At 38.2% G+C, this 17,477-nt stretch overlaps 1 pseudogene; it reads left to right on the top strand.

Moving 5' to 3' along the window:
* Positions 1 to 5,372: 5,372 nt before the first annotated feature.
* On the top strand, positions 5,373 to 7,247 carry LOC118521860 (RNA polymerase II elongation factor ELL2 pseudogene; annotated as a pseudogene).
* The last annotated feature ends 10,230 nt before the right edge of the window (positions 7,248 to 17,477 follow it).

The following is a 17,477-nucleotide window of genomic DNA, read 5'->3' as shown; positions in this document are numbered from 1 at the left end:
TGACTCAAATTGGATTTAATTGGTTACTATGTTTTATGACAAAGCCGGCAAGCAGGCTGGAGACTGGGTCTTAGTGATATCTAGGATAACTGGCACAGCTGGTTCCTTGTGCCTCCTGCTCTCTCACGCAGGATAGCCCAGAGTGTGTGGGTTGGTGGGCTCATTAGTTTGAGTGGAGGGACCACAGTGGTCAAAGGAAGGTTTTGAAGTATTATCAAGGTGTAATAAGAAGTAAGTGCGGGTGACAGTTAACACAGGTTTGAACTGCGTGGATCCACTTATACATGGATTTGTGTTTGATCAATACAGTACAATACTGTAAATGTATTTTTTCTTCCTTGTGATTTTCTTAGTAAATGTTCTTTTCTCTAGCTTACTTTACTTTAAGAATACAGTATACAATACATATAACGTACAAATGTGTACCAATCGACTGTTTATGTTATTGGTAAGGCTTCTGGTCAACAGTAGGCTATTAGTAGTTAAGTTTTGGGGGAGTCAGAAGTTATATGTGGATTTTTCACCGTGCAGGGGGTTGGCACTCCTAACCCCTGCGTTCAAGGGTCATCTCTATGTTACTTTGAGATGGATTAATCACGCTTTGTCATTGTAAGTGCTTCGGCATTTGCTAGAGAGCCAGGTAGATTTATGAGTGGCTTGCCAAAGTGGGACAGCAATTGTCCAATGACCTTTTAGAATATATTAGTTGTGTAGTCATTTTATTTGTTATTTCCATCCAATCACATAGTGACTTTGAAATAAACATCTATTCCGTGGTAGTAACAACATGGCAAACTAGACCATTTAGAAGAGATACTCAACTTTGTTGGAATATAATTTATTATATTATTACTATTATATTAATATTGTATTAATCAGAAAGTTCGGAGAGTGTTCTTCAAGGCTTCCTTATTTTGATACCAATTTGGGGGCTTGATGAGACAGAATTTGAGTGCTCTTTATGTGATAATTATTTTGTGTGCAATACATTATGCTCATATTTTTCTATGTGATCATTACCATTACTTTTAAGTTTCAAGTCTTTTGTTGTCTTATGGCTTCATATTTTAATTCTTTAATACACCTGGAATTCATTCTATAATACAGTTTGAAGGGAGATTCCAATTTTATATATTTGCTAAAATGTTGACAACTTGTCCTAAGCAGTGTTTATGTAACAATCTACCTTTTTCTACATTAATTACTGATGGTCTTGTAAATTATTTATTACAGGCACCTGGGTGGCTCAGTTGGTTAAGCGTCTGCCTTTGGCTCAGGTCATGATCCCAGGGTCCTTGCGAGCCCTGCATCAGGCTCCCTGAGCAGGGAGCCTGCTTCTCCCTCTCCTCCCCGCTCGCTCCTGCTCTCTGTTGCTATCTCTGTCTTTCTCTCTCTCTCTCAAATAAATAAAACCTTTATAAAAATAAATCATCTATTTAATTCCTGGGCTCTGTGTCTCAGGTATCTGTTCATTTTCATTGATTTCCAATCTCTTCTTATGCTAGTTCCTGACTCTTAATTATTCTATCTTTATGTGGTTCAGGTAGTGGTTAACTCCCTGTTCTTGCTCTCCTTTGTGAAGTTCTTTTAGCTTTTCTTACAGTTGAATTTTAGAATAGTTTTGACAAGATTTAAAGAAAAAAGATCGTGCTCAAGTTGTTATTGTAATTGTACTAAATTCATGAGTAATTTAAAAAATACTTGGCATTCTTACAGTATGGCGCTTTCTTTTCAGAAATCATGAATTCTTCATGTTTTCAAGTCTTCTTTCATGTCTATCAATACCATTTTGTACTTTTTGTCATAATGTGCCCCGATTCCCAGTCTTGTGTTAACGAATATTTTGTTGTTGTTATTTCCACTGGACACAGGACTACCCTAGAAATATCTTATTTATTCTCCCAAAGGTTGCAGACTTAAAGAGACTGAAGGATATATTATTTCTTCCTGTGTCTACTAGAGGTCTCCAGGAGGAATCAAACAAAGCATTTGTGCATACATTAGAACACTATATTGCCGAATATACTTCAGCAGTTCATTGGTTTTCTGAGGAAATATTTTGTATTCTCTCTGCAACAGTGATTTCACTTTTTAAAATACAAATATACCGTGAAGTTAACAGAATCATGAAAAACATCTTAAAGAACAGAACATTTCTCTGACATTAACAGACTTCACGTAACTACCTGATGTGACAGTAATATATCTTTGCTGGGAGAAACGCAAAGGTACTACTATTATTCATTCTTTCGACAAACATCAAGAGGGCGCCCTCTGCTATGCACCTGCTACTTCCAGAGTGAGGTACTGGGGACAAAAAGGAAGGGTCTTGCAAATGTGAGTAAAGTGTACTTGCCAGGGATGTAGAGGCCAGAGTCTAGTGGAGGTGACAAACACATTAGTAATAGATGATTCCCTTTGTGGTGTTTTTCGCAGAGGTAATACAAAGTGCTCTAGGATTATAATAAAGGGAAGTATTAGTTCTGAAGAGAGGAAAGTCTTCTATATGATGTGACATTTGAGCTGGGTTTCCAAGATTGAGTAGAAATTATCTGGCTGAACCCAGCATGAGTGAGATTTAAAACTAGAGTGCGTTGATGTATTCATTTGCTCAACAAATATGTACTGAGTACTTACTGTGTGTGCCAGGCACTGTTCTAGGCACTGGAGATGCAACAGTGCAAAAGACTGATAAAATCCAAGCTTGCATTAAGCTCACATTCTGGTAAGGGTGACTTACATTAAATAAACAGATATATGTAACATAATTTTAAGGAGTAAGTATTCTATAAAGAAGAGAAGATAGTAGAAAGAGAGCACTGGAGAGGGTATGTGCATATATGACTATTTTAGACAGAATGGTCATGCAAGGACTCCGAATAAAGTAAGGGAGCAATGCAAGCAAAGATCTGGGGGAGAATATTAGTAAGCAGAAGGACTGTCAAGTGAAAGCCTGCTGTAGGAACAAACTTGGGGGCATATTCAGAGAATAGTAAACAAATCAATGTAGCATTTAGATACATGGCACAAAGTTTAGGGTAGGTTGGGGACAGAATAAGAAGGGTCTCATATGCCACCCCAAAGTGTTTTAAATTCTTCTCCCTTTTTCTGGCTTTATTGAGATAGAATTGATGTATAATATTGTATAAGTTTAAGGTACGCAGCATGTTGATTTGATACATTTATATATTGCAAAACAATTACCACCATAGCATTAGCCAACACCTGCATCATGTCATCTAATTACCATTTCTTTTTGGTAGTGAGAACATTTAAGATCTATTCACTTAGCAATTTTCAATTATATAATACAGTACTATTAACTATAACCACTGTGTCTTACATTAGATCCTGAGAACTTATTCATCTTATAACTGGAAGTTTGTATCTTTGACTGATATCTCCCTTTTCTCCCCACCCTCAGCCATTGGTAACTACCATTCTAGTCTGTTTCTGTGGGTTTGGCTCTTTCAAATGCAACATATAAGTGATATCATATGGTTATGGTATTTTTCTTTCTCTGTCTTATTTCACTTAGCTCAATGCCCTCTAGGGCCATCCTTGTCACAAATTGTAGAATGTCTTTCTTTCTCATGGTTGAATATACATATATCACGTCTTCTTTATCCATCCATTGGTAGATACTTTTTTCCATGTCTTGGCTATTGTAAATACTGATGCAATGAACATGGGAGTAGAGATATCTCTTTGAGATCTCATTTTCATTTTTTTTTGAGTACATACCCCAAAGTGGGATTGCTGGATAAATGGTATTTCTATTTTTAGTTGATTGAGGAACCTCCACACTGTTTTCCATAGTGGCTGTATCAATTTACATTCCCAGGAACAGTGCACAAGCATTCACTTTTCTTCATATCCTTACCAACACTTGTTATTTCTCTTTTTGATCATAGCCATTCTAATGTTCTATGTCATTGTGGTTTTGATTTGCATTTTCCTGATAATTAATGATGTTGAGCACCTTTTCATTAATTTTATTCTTTAAGTAGTGGAAACCATCACTTGTTTTAAAGCAAAGTTGGTTGGAATCATTGTTGATAATTTGGAATGAGGTTTAGAACAAGAAAAGATTGGAGGCAAGAAATCAAGTTAAGAAGGGTACATAATATTGGCTAAGATGTTCTTGGCCTAAATTAGGACAATGGCTGTGGTATGATAGAAGAATGGGTGGATTGAGATGTTGTGCAGAAAAACTTGATAAGAATGTTGACATTATGAGAGCAAGGTTTTTTGTTTGTTGCTGTTTTTTGATCATTGCAATATCCTCAAGCATCTAGGATACTGTCTGCACGTGATAGATACTCAATGACTATCTATTGGATGAATGGGAAATTTGGTGGCTGACTAGGTGTTTTGGAGGAAGATGAATGAGAAGTATGTTTGAGGGAGTAGTAGAAGATGATGCTCAGCTTTTTCTAGATGAGTGATATGGTGGAAAGTGATGCCAGCAGTTAAGGGAGGCAAAACTGAAAATAAGATGGCCTGGAAATGTGAAGGGGGAAAGGAAGAAGAATTGTGCCTAATATCTTTTGTGTGAAACGGTTGGAATGATTTCTTATAATCTGTGTATATTGTGTGATTAAATTGTACACCTCTAGAATGCCTAGCTGCAAGATTTTTTTCAGCATGGGCAATTTCACCTGGATAATCCTGTGATTTGCTGAGGATCCTCTGGGGGAGGAGTGCAAAGAAGCAGAATAATGGACGCAAGTGGCAAGCTAAGGAGATGAAAGTTCCTTCCACTCATTGGTAATGGTTAGAGAGTTGAGAAAGAGAAACAAGTACCTCTAAAATTTTGGCTTCTATACACTATTAATACAAAATAATATATTTAGCTATGAAATGAGAGCCCCGGTTGATGGGCCAGGCTCCAGTCTCCAGAGGGACTCAACAGCCCACTTGCATGTCAGAGTAAATGCAAGGAGGACTTACTTCTAATCATGCTGTGTGGAAGCCGTCTCCTCTAGTTCCATAAGCTTGTACCACCTATTAATCCCCGCACCAAGTACCTCGACTTGATGTTGGATTTACTGGGAGGAGATGACTTTTATGCACTGAGCTCAGAGAATAATTTAGCACTTCCCAGTTAGGGTAACAGTTTCTCCTAAAGACAGACTAAAATGTGAAAGGGAGAACATCAGAAAGTGATTAGATCTTTATAACCAGCTTTACCTCTCCAGGTACTCTCTCAACCAGGCACTTCTTGCCTTTGTTCTGTTGGGAAAAATCTTTTAGAATTACAGTTTTAGAAATGATAGCAGTAAGAAATATATATATATATTTGCCAAGGAGAGTTATCGTTTTCTAAAGTACTTTACTGTTTGAACTTTGATCTTCACAGATATGACTATATGGCAGCCTATGAAGGCACAGCACTGGGGAAACTGGTAAACAAGGAAGGAGAGGTGGCAGTAACAGAGGGAGATGGCTTAGAGCCCAGGCAGGACAATGTCACTGTGTTGCCTACGCAGCTTCCCAAACCAGCCATTCGGGCAACTGACTCTTATGAGAACCATGAGAACACAGTGTGCCCTCAAGCTTCTCTTCAGTTCCAGGGATTCCAAGAGCTTATCAAAATCCCCCCAGACGATTCACCCACTGATGTATACAACTTTAACTTTTTGCTGTCAAATGTGAATAAAGACAACCAGGAAGACCATACCCAAGAAACTGTCTCAAGCTACAGCCCCTCACAGTTCAGTTGCCTGAGCTTGATGCAGGATCAAATGATGTGTAAAACAACCACCTCCTATCAGACGACACAAGAAAGAAGGATCCAGGCAGAGGATGGAACCTGCAACAAATGGAATATAATTAGAAAACCATATTTAGAGAAAAGAATGCCAATTCGGAAAGCACCTCAAGCCACTCCAGATCCAGTGCCTGAGAGAAAAAGAACAGCTCCTATTAACCCTGCATATACAGTTCGCAAGTCCAGAGTTGCTAGCAGCGTCCACATGAGACCATACAGGGATAGGGTGATTCACTTATTGGCATTGAAGGACTACAAGAAAGCTGAACTGCTTGTTCGGCTTCAGAAAGACGGCATCACCAAAAATGAAGAGAACTCCCTTGGAGAAATTCTGCACCAAGTAGCCAACCTGAATACTCAGAATTTTTCATATACCTTAAAGGACTATGTTTTTAATGAGCTCCAAAAAGACTGGCCGGGATATAATGAGTTAGAGAGGCAGTCATTGGAGTTGGTGCTTTCCAGAAGAGTAGGTGCATTTCAGAGCGCGACGTGTACCAATTCCACAGGATCTTCTGTAGGTTCTAGTACAGCTGAAACATCTCAGGAACAGCTTTGCAGTGCAGGTATTGTTGATTTATCGAAGAGAAAAGTTAGAGTATCTCGCCTGACAACTGCAATACAGTCAACACCAAATAGCCATTTGAATAACACCAGAGCAAAGTCTGCTGTAGGGCTCTCGGGCCATTCTGAGGCTATTGCCCATTCCACCCGTCCTCCACTGCCCACAACCCGCCTTCCCTCCTCACATCCTCCTCAGCCTGCATGTTCCAGCAGCAGTTCTTGTGGCGATGCCGAAGGACCTGGGGCTCCAGGTTCACGTGTTGGCAGCTTTAGTCAAAATAGAAAAATCTTTGGGAACCAGAGGCGTAAACATCCTCCCTTGAAAACGGTACCCTCTATTTCAGTTCAAATATATACAGAGCCTGTGGAGAAAAAACCTTTGATGTCTGATAAGAAGTCTGAATATACATTTGTGGAACATGAAGCAAAGAACCAAGAGTACAATATTGAGATGATGGGGAGGCAGAAGACAGATCCAGAAAGACAAAGTGAAGGTGCAAAGCCAAACTCAAACGAAGTTAAAGAGGTTTGCACTGCTTCTGGGAAGACTGGTGCAGCCTCTGGGCTCCCAGATTATTTGGCTAACTATGTCACTATAGTTTCCTCTGAGCAACGTCAGCAGTATGAGCAGGAATTTAGAGTAGAATATGATGAATATCAGAGCTTGTATGCCAAGATGCTGACTTTATCTAGAATATTTATTAACCTTGATTCAAAGAGGAAGCACCTTTCTCCAGACTCAAAAGAATATCAGGATATTAATAAAGAAATCTCTCTAGAATATCAGAAGATGAGACAGATTAATCCCAATTATTGTGCAGAAAAACATAGATGCCAGTATCTTTATAACAAGCTGGTTCACGTTAAAAGATTAATAAATGATTATGACCAGCAGCATGTAAAACCATAGCACTACAGAGCTAGGATCAGAATAAGTAAATATGAGCTTATTTATTTACCATGCTGAATTGCTTGCTCTAGGATTCTAAAGGGATAAAACCATTTTGTTGAAACAGTATTACCATTTTAATTTTCCTTCCCTTTTATGTTCCTTTTGATTTTAGTTTTCATTTTTGATATTTTTGTTTATTTGATTTTATGTTGATTTATGTTTAATTTTATGTTATTTTCATTTTTCTTTATTTACTTTTCACTTCCTTTTACTTTGCTTTGTCTGTACCTTCAAAGCTGTTTCATCTGATCCCTTTTACACATAAAATGTGTGTTTTCACTTCCTTTTTAAAAAAATATCAAGGATCCAGTATCTTTGAATAAAACTCGTACACATTTAAAAAATAAAAACCTATAATGAGTAATATGAAATGCTTTTGAATAACAATAAAAACTTACACTGAGTAATATGAAATGCTAGTGTCTTTTTTAAATCTTTAATGCAAAAGCAACCTTAAAACATAGACATTTAGAAATTTGTGCAAAATACCACAATTTCTTCAAACAGTACACATTTTCATTTCATTAAGTTTATTTTTGACCTTGCTTAAATATGTTACTTGTATTTATCTTGGGGAACACATGCGATGTGGTCAAACATGCAAAGACTTTTGAGAGAGAGAGAGCATGTGGGTGGGGAGGAGGGACAGGGAGGGAGGGAGGGAGAGAATTCCAAGCAGGCTCCACACCCAGCACGGAGCCTGATGCGGGGCTTGATCTCACAACACTGAGTTCATGACCTGAGCTGAAATCAAGAGTTGGACGCTTAACTGACGGAGCCACCCAGGCACCCCCAAACATGCAAAGATTTTGAAGTAACAATTCAATTAAGTTGTCTTTTCAAAGCACTGTCATTTCAAATAGGAAACATGTTTACAAATCTAAGTTTTTTTGGGGGGGAGGAGGTGCCGAGGGAGAAGGAGAGAGAGAATCTTTTTTTTTTTTTTTTTTTTTTAAGATTTTATTTATTTTTCGAGAGCGAGAGAGAGAGAGACAGTGAGAGAGGGAACACAAGCAGGGGGAGTGGGAGAAGGAGAAGCAGGCTCTCCGCCGAGCAGGGGGCCCGATGCGGGGCTCGATCCCAGGACCCTGGGATCATGACCTGAGCCGAAGGCAGACGCTTAACGACTGAGCCACCCAGGCGCCCTTTTTTTTTTTTTTAATGTTTTATTTATTTATTCATGAAAGTCAGAGAGAGAGAGAGAGGCAGAGGCAGAGGGAGAAGCAGGCTCCCCGCCTAGCAGGGAGCCCGATGCGGGACTCGATCCCAGAACCCTGGCATCATGACCTGAGCCGAAGGCAGATGCTTAACCATCTGAGCCACCCAGGTGCCCCGGAGAGAGAGAATCTTAAGCAGACTCCATGCCCAGCATGGAGCCCAACTTGGGGCTCAATCTCAGGACCCTGAGATCATGACCTGAGCTGAAATCAAGAGTCAGACATTTAACCAACTGAGCCACCCAGGCGCCCTACAAATCTAAGATTTTAAATATTTTCCCAAATTTGAGTATTGTCTTTATTAGATGTTTGTCTCCACCATCCCAAAGACAATTGGTACATACCAAAGAATAAGTCGCGTACGCTAGGAAGCCTAATGATAAAATGAAAACTTATAAACTTACCAACCAAACTGGGAATTAGAACATTCCCAATACCGTTGCCAATACCTTTGTTTTCCTCTCATCTATCCTGTGTCCCTCCGTCCCCCAAAGTGGTAAACACCTCCTCAAGTTTACATTTATCTTTCCCTTGCTTTTCTTTTTGAATACTTCCACTATATTTATAAGCAACCCTAAACAGTATATTGTTCAGTTTTTAAATCTTTATGAAAATGATGGCATACTATATGTAGTCATCACCTCATTTTCTTCATTCTTATGCTTCTGGGATTTCTTTATGCTTATGTATAAAGCTGTAGCTTATTAGGTTTCTCGCTTATATGTTGGGTCATCATGTGACCTCAGCATCATTTAGTTATCCATCCTCTTGTTATTAGAGATTGGGTTGTTTCTCATTTTTTGTTATTATAAGCAATGTTGCTGTGAACACTTTTTCCATATTTACCTCTTTCTATCATGCGTGTGCTTATTTTCATGTGTTTTCATTTTCTATGTCTTTTAAACCCCACGGGAATTTATTAATGCCTTTGTATGGTCAATAGTTATTTAGATTTATATGCATTTTCCATTGCTTCTCAGGCTTTCCTCCATTTTCTTATTTCTGACTGAGATGATTTTCTTTTTTCTTCAAAAGCTCCCTTTATCCTTTAATGTAGGGTCTCCTGGAAGTGAATCCTTTCAGTTTAGTGTGCATGTGCTTTTAATTGATCTTTAGTTTTAAAGGACAGGTTAACTAGATACAGAATTCTAAGCTGGTGGTTACTTTTGTTGGCAGTATAAAAATATAATTCCATTTTTGTTTGGCTGTTTTATTCACGTGGAGGGAATTAGCTGTCAATCTCGTTGTTCCTCCTTTGATGGTCACGTGTTTTTTTTCTATCTATGTGTTATGTTTGTCTTCTTGTCTTTGGTTTTCAGCAGTGTTACTGAAATGTATCTAGTTGTGATTTTTGTTATTTATCCTGCTTGGGGTTCAGAGTGTTTCTTGAAACCATGGTTTGATGCAGTCCATTAGGCTTGGAAAATTCTCTACTAATATATCTGTAAGTATTGCTTCTCCCCCATGCTTTCTCATTTTCTTTTCATTTTCCTTATGTCTCTTTTGGTCATTTCTGTAATTCCTATCTTTCCTCTCCATATTTCCATCTGTATATTTTCTCCTGACCTAACTTCTAGTGCTCTTATCTTCTAGCTCTCTTATCTTTGTGATAGGTACCATGTTTTGTCAGAAGAAAGTTGTTTCTTTATAAATAATATTGTGATAATTCAGACTGGAGATATATGGACTTAAAAGGGGAGGTGGAGATGTTAAAAGTGCAACTAGAAAATGTGCATAAATAATTTAACACCAAAGAAATAGTATTTAAAATAGTAATAGAAATCACTGGCTTGCTTCCTAATTTTATTTTTGTTACTCTCATAAATGCTATTTTTTGAAATATAAAACATCCTACCTACCTACCTACCTACATACCATAAAGGTAGCTAGCTAGCTAGTTACCTATATTATCACACAGCAGAATGTTTGGTGTGTACTGGACACTTACTAAATGGCAATTGCAATTAATTACTATTATTCTGTTGTGTAATACTGCCACAAATTTAGCTACTCAAAATGACAGGCACTTATGTATTGTTGCACAGTTTCTGGTGGTTCCTCTGCTTCAGGGTTCTCATGATGCTGCATTTAAGATGTTGGTCAAGGCTGGGGTGTCATCTGAGGCTCAACTGGGGAAGGATCCACTTCCAATATCACTTCTGGAGTTATTGACATGAATCAGTCAATTCCTTTTGAGCTTTGGGCTAGAGCCTTGGTTGCTTTCAAGATGATGGCCAGACATAGAATTCAGTTCCTTGCCATGGGGGCATCTCCATGGGGCAGCTCACAACTTGGCAGTGGGCTTTATTAAAGAGTCCGCTAGCAAGATGGAAGTTACAATCTTATGTAACGTAATCATGGAAGTGACATCCTATTACCTTCGCCATACTCTATTGGTTAAAAGCAAGCCACAAATTCCATCCACACTCAAAGGGAGAAGATTATATAAGGACATGAATATCAGAAGGTGGGATCACTGGGGGCCATCTCAGAGTCTGTCTGCCGTAACTATCATCATCTTCAAAAAAACTCAAGTAATTCTTTTCATATAACCATTTTCAGTATTACCTCTTTTAACCAGTTTATTACATCATTCCTCACATTACTGTATGAACAAAAAGACATTCATTTTCTTATAAAACACCTGGAGACAACCCCCGCTCTATAAAATATCAATTCGTACAATCAGAATATCTCCCAATTTAGGTCTCAAAAAGTCATATCGCAGGAGATGGCCTTTGAAAAAGTAAACATTTTGATTCAATGTTCTTTTAAATCAGTATATATCAATATTATTAAATTATTAGCATATGTTTGATTAAAACTCTCCCTCGCTTTGAAAATGAAAATACCATTTTCATTTACTGACTGATTCCATTAAAACATCTTTCTGAATCATCTTTACTCATCAAAAGTTATGAATGCCTCTGCTACGTATTCATTTATTAGCATTTATATTTGTATTCCCTACAAGTAACCTCAAAAGTTATCTTACATGCTTTAGTACCTCTGTGCTGTTTCTCAAAGGGCAAGGTGGCTTCTTTTGCTTGACAAGGCATACGCTTTGACCTTCTTTTTCCATGATGACCAATAGAGTATGTCAAATTCAGCTCAAAAAGCTGTATCCAAGAGTGTCCAACCTCTGCGCTCTCTGCGTCCTTCTCCCAAGTCATAGCTGCTCTGATTGCTGATGCCCTCATATAGGAATTGTCTTGTCCCATAGAGGGGCATATTCCTCTGTACTGGGCGACAGGGGCTATAACTGATCAGGAAAGTCCTGCCAGAAGGGACTGTTCGGAGGTGTCGGTGTTTAACAACACAATACTAAAGGTTCCATTAGCTAAGATACTGGGAAGCCAACAAATGCCTGGAGGGGTGGGTATCGCCTGACATTCGGAACAAACAAAGGTAATGTCTTCATGGACGGTCAAAGTGTTCTATGGCAACTGGGAGGAAAATTGGATCTGAGTGCCAGGCAGTAGACTGGGTGCTTGAGAAAACTGGTTAATAATACAGTTCCTGCCTTTGGGCAGATTTCTTAGAGTATGTAAAGAGATAATTCAGTATACTGCTATGACTGGGGGGAAGCTGATGATGTTGGGTAACAAGGATGGGGAACAACAATCATAAGAGGTATCTATCATGGAGCATATTCCAGGCACTACACTCAGTTCTTTATCATAATTTTCTGACTTAAGTCTCATCCCAATGCTGTGAGATAGGTATTACTATGTCAATTTACAGAGGAGAAAATTATGGCTTGTAGAGTTATAGTGTTTTGACCAAAGTTGCGGGACTAGGTAATGAGACCTGAGATTTAATCCCATTTCTGTCTAATTTAAAACTTCTACATGAGGAAGTCCAAGCAGTTATGCTACTGACAGAGATTCAAATGAGTAGATAATCAAAACAGTAACAAAGACTCCTTGCCTTCTATAGCATTGTGGCAGGAGACTAGGTTCTGAATTCATAACTAGGGTTGAATCTTGACTCTTCCACTTCCTATATAACTGGAGAAATTACACAATAGCTCTGGAGATTGGTTTTCCTGTCTGTATTTTGGTAATAATAATACTCATATGATTATTGTGCCTAGTGCAAGGTAAGCACTCAATAAAATAGCTGATCTTGTTATGATTACTTCCCCCTGTTAAATGTGGGCATGTGTGTATTACAAATCAGAGGGCAGGGGGATTAACTTCAAAGTTATCAACAGAACAAGGAATATTTACTATGACTTGGGATCCATAGAGAAACACTTAAGTTAGAAACATGGAAAAGATATCAAATGTATTGTCTGATGAATTCAGGTGCATGAGGTCTCTGAAGTCAATATAAATTTGTGGTGGGAAGCTTCCCCTAGGCTATACAGATACAATAATAAAAACAGGTCTTGTTCTAGTTCATGACCAAAACCTAAGCACACATACCAGCCAGGCATTTTCTTACAGTGTCACATCACCTCTTTGAAGCAGTATGATAAGTCTGACAGTCCAGTTGACTGGTGACTCAGGGGACCAGCATTCTATTTTCCTTTGCCGAGGTTTCTCATGGGAGTCATATGAGGGGAATAGGTTGATCTGACACTGTAGTGATGACCACATTAGACAGAAGAGCTATTATAGATGTATTATCTGTGTGGGGTGGCATGAGAGACCATTAATAGTAGTGGTAGTTGAAGCTATGAAATAAGAGAGTATAATTGCTAAGTAAGACAATGAGTCAATGACTTGTTCTGTCCTGGGAAAGGCACCAACATTTAGAATATAAAAGGAGGAACAGAAGTGAGCAGAATGGCCAGAGAAGAGAAATGGAAACTTCAATGCCTGGGAGCCAAGCAAGAAGGTAATCCACAGTTTCAAATCATACAGAGAAATCAAGATACTCAAGGTCAGCTCCCCACAGAGCAGCATGAAAATGCAGAACTATGGGAATCCTGCATGACTGTACTAGGATCCATGCTCCTTCTCCAACACAAATCAAAACTATACATTGATTCCAGCTCCAGAAATTTTCAATGTATTTACTTAATTTAAAAAGGTATGGGGGCGCACCTGGGTGGTTCAGTTGATTAAGCATCTGCCTTCAGTTCAGGTCATGATCTCAGGGTCCTGGGATGGAGCCCTTCACAGGGCTCCTGGCTCAGCAGGGAGTCTGCTTCTCTCTCTGCCTCTCCCCCCTGTTGGTGCTCTCTCTCTCTCTCTCAAATAAATAAATAAAATCTTCTTAAAAATTTGTGTGGGGATGCCTGGGTGGCTCAGTCAGTTGAGCGACCAACTCTTGGTTTTGGCTCAGGTCGTGATCTCATGGGTTGTGAGAATGAGTCCTGTATCGGGTCCGCACTCAGTGGGGAGTCTGCTTGAAGATTCTCTCCCTCTGCCCCTCCCCCTACTTTCTCTCTCTCTCAAATAAATAAATAAATCTTTTTTAAAAAAAGTATTGAATATCTGAATTCCACATGAAATTTTCAGTAACTTTGTTGCTGACAAATGAGTATTCTTAGGTGGATTAGATCTTTATGTAATAAAAGTCTGGAAGGTTTTGTGACATTATCACCTCCATCTGAAAGATATAAACTCATGGGATATTTAACTGTTCATTTTCCTCTGGTAGATTAGGAAGCATTTCTCAGAGTAGATGATTTTTTTTTTTCAAAGTAGATGATTTTGATGCCAAACTGAAATTTATTTGATGTCCAGAATGTGTGTGCTGGTTTTATTTTACATAATGATAATCAATTTCAGTGAATGATGAATCTGCTCTGTTTATCTTTTAGGTTTCATCAAACTTTCACTTCATTCTTTTGATTAAGAAATCATTAATAAATTTTGGCACTATTATCTCTACAGTTTTTACTGTCACCAACATACATTATTTTTGTGGGTTTTGCTGGTGTTATATAATTGGAATGAAGTAATGTTTTAGAAGTCCTGAGGCCTGAGTAAAAAACAAAAAAGTATTATTAACTATCTAATTTACAGAAAATAATTTTGAGATATTAGCAGAATATACACCTATTATACTATGTGGATTGCTAGTCACATATTTGATATTTTCATTTTAATTTCTTGCCCCTTCAATTGGTCCTTATAACATTGGTTGAACGTATTGTTTCTCTTATGTTTTGTAAGACTTTAAAGCATTTGCGTAATATGCATCCTCTTTTTAGTCTAAGTCCATGCTTCCTGTGCAAAGTATAACATTAGAATTTTAAAGTTAATTAATTCCCAATTTCAATTGGAGTAATCTTTGGCAATAATGCAATGAAGTTTTCTCCTATTTTCTCTTCAGGCAAACATGAGTCTTTCCCAGGTATAACTGAGGTTTAGAATAACGTCTCTTTGTTAGTCTAACAAGCTATCCCTTCAATGGACTACCTGTCCTCCTTTCAAGAAGATGAGCTATCGAAACCTGACTTCAAATCACCCTTCTCAGATCCATGTCCTTGACTGCCATTGATACAAAGTTGGCTTTCCTCATTCATTAAAGGTGTTGAAACTGAAAAGCATGTTTCTGCCTTTTCTTTTCACAACATCTCAAATTAACTTCCACTAAAACATAAAACAGAAGTAGTGATCGTCTCACCTACCTGTTCCAGTGACACTTCTTGTCAAATAAGGAGTGACTTTCAAATTGAGATCAAGTATCTGGCACAGCTAGCTCAGGAACAATTGGTATCACTATCTTGAATCTTCTCATTGCTGCACTTGGTTCTGATAAGGATAATTCAGCTTCAACGTAGAGATAATTGGTAACCTTGCTTCCCATGAAGCCATCAGAGAACCTTGGTTACCTGGATATGATAGACTTCTAAAATCTTTTCATCTATTTCTCACAGCAGAAGCATATATAAACCGTACAAACATGTTCAACAGCTAAGCATCGTAAATTGCATCTTTACCGAACTTCTGATGGTGTAGTGTGAAGAGCCCGTGTATTTGGGCTTATTCTTCTCAAAGTACTTGGAAAGTGACTATAATTCACAGGATCCTGTATATATGGTTAATTCCTTAATAAGAGATTAATCAAGTCAGCATTAGATTAATAAAATATGCTACACAATGTTATCATCTTCCTTAACAGATCTCCATGGGACATGAAACTTTAGATACTGACCTGTAAAACTCAAAAGGCAGACTTATGCAATCAATTATTTAATGATCCCGTGGCTTGGGATTTAGAGAGAAACACTTGAGTTAGCAACATGGAAGAAAATCAAGTGGACTGTTTGATGAACTCAAGAGCCTGAGGATTCTGAAGGCAACTCAAAACTGAGAAGAAAAATTTTACCTACCCTATACAGATGAAAGAATAAAAACAGGTTTTGTTGTAGTTTGTGACCAAAACTTCAGCAAACATTTTCAGTCAGGCATTGCTGACAATGTCATACTGGCTCTTGGAAGCCACGTGATGAAGTTGGCAGTCCAATTGACCGGAAGCCCAGAGACCAGCATTCTATACCTGTGCCAGATTTTCTCCAGCAACTCGTTTACCCTGTCTTTGCATCAGCTTCTTCGGAAATGGGTCTGAAAAGAAATGCTGTTTCTAAATTATTTGGAACTGTATTCAATGTCTTCATACTCTCCCATGAGTATAGCTTATTATTTTGTGCTTATCAGTGGATAGTCTTTGAGACAGGACTAAAATATTTTACAGATGAGAAAACCAAAACCCAGAGAAATCAAGTGATTTGCTTACTTTAGGGTTTCTTAGTCTTGGCATGCCTGACATTTTGAGATGGATAATTCCTTGTCATGGGGGTGGAAGTGTCCTGCACATTGTGGAATGCTAAGCGGCATCTCTGGCCTCTATTTGTTAGATCCCAGTAACAAATGCCCAGTCAGAACTATGAAAAATGTCTCCAGACATTGCCAAGTATTCCCTGGGGGGCAAAAGAGGCCCAAATTCAGAACCACTGGCCAAAGTAACACAGAAAGATGGTGGCAGGAGTTAGAAATGGAATCTAGGCCTCCTGACCCCTACTCTGCTGTTATTCAGCTGCACTGCCTTTCACATGAATTGGTACTTAGAGTGAAAATAGATATCAGGTTAGTTCCCCTTGCCTTGCCAAGAGATGACCTTCTCTGGAGTTGGTACGTTGCACTGCTGTGTTGTAAGTCCCGCACTAGCATAATGAAAACGTGTAAATAGAAAAATGCCAAGTTGACATATGTGAGTGATCTATTGAAAGGAGACCTTGATTATTTACAATTTTTAAAGTATAGTGTGTGTGTCTTACTAATGATGAATATATTCAGCGGTGTATATCTGACAAAATTAGGCATTACAGCAAACACTCATTTCAGTATGCAGAAGTCAAATCCAATAACCACCTCATGAATACCTTTAAGTGATAAATTTCATCTATATTAATAGTTGAATAGCTTTATCAGACACAACTATTCTAATGATATAAAAACAAGTTTGACAGAGGACCTATGACACCATATAGGCCAATTTTAAATAGGGCGGTCAGGGAAAACTTTACTGAGCAGTTGGCATTTGAACAAGATTTAAAGGAGGCAAGAGAATATGTCATTCAGATATCTGGAGAAATAGCATTCTTAGGCATAGGGAAGGGCAAATGCAGTAGCCACAAAAGAGAAATAAGTTTCTGAAACGTTTGGATAACATCAGGGACACCAGTGTTTCTGAAACACAGTAAGTAACTGAGTTGTGGGAGAGATAATAAATAGATTATGTAAGGCCTTATAGACATGGTAAAGGCTTTGGTTTTTCCGAGTGAGATGAAAGGACACGAGAAGGTCTTATGTGGAGGAATGTTATGATCTACTTAATTTTAGAAAGATTACTCCAGCTGCTGTGTTTAGAATATACTATAAAGAATAAGAATCGAAAGAGGGTCAGTAGTGAGGATGCTACTAGAATAATTCAGATGAAAAATAGTGGCAGCTTGCTTTAGTATAGAATTAGTGGAAGAAGTGCAGGAAATGATTAAATTGTGGGTATT

The sequence above is a fragment of the Halichoerus grypus genome, chromosome X, assembly GCF_964656455.1.
Source record: "Halichoerus grypus chromosome X, mHalGry1.hap1.1, whole genome shotgun sequence".
In the NCBI taxonomy this organism is placed as follows: domain Eukaryota; kingdom Metazoa; phylum Chordata; class Mammalia; order Carnivora; family Phocidae; genus Halichoerus; species Halichoerus grypus.
Note: the sequence above shows the minus strand (reverse complement) of the source record. Positions and strands in the feature narration are given on the sequence as shown.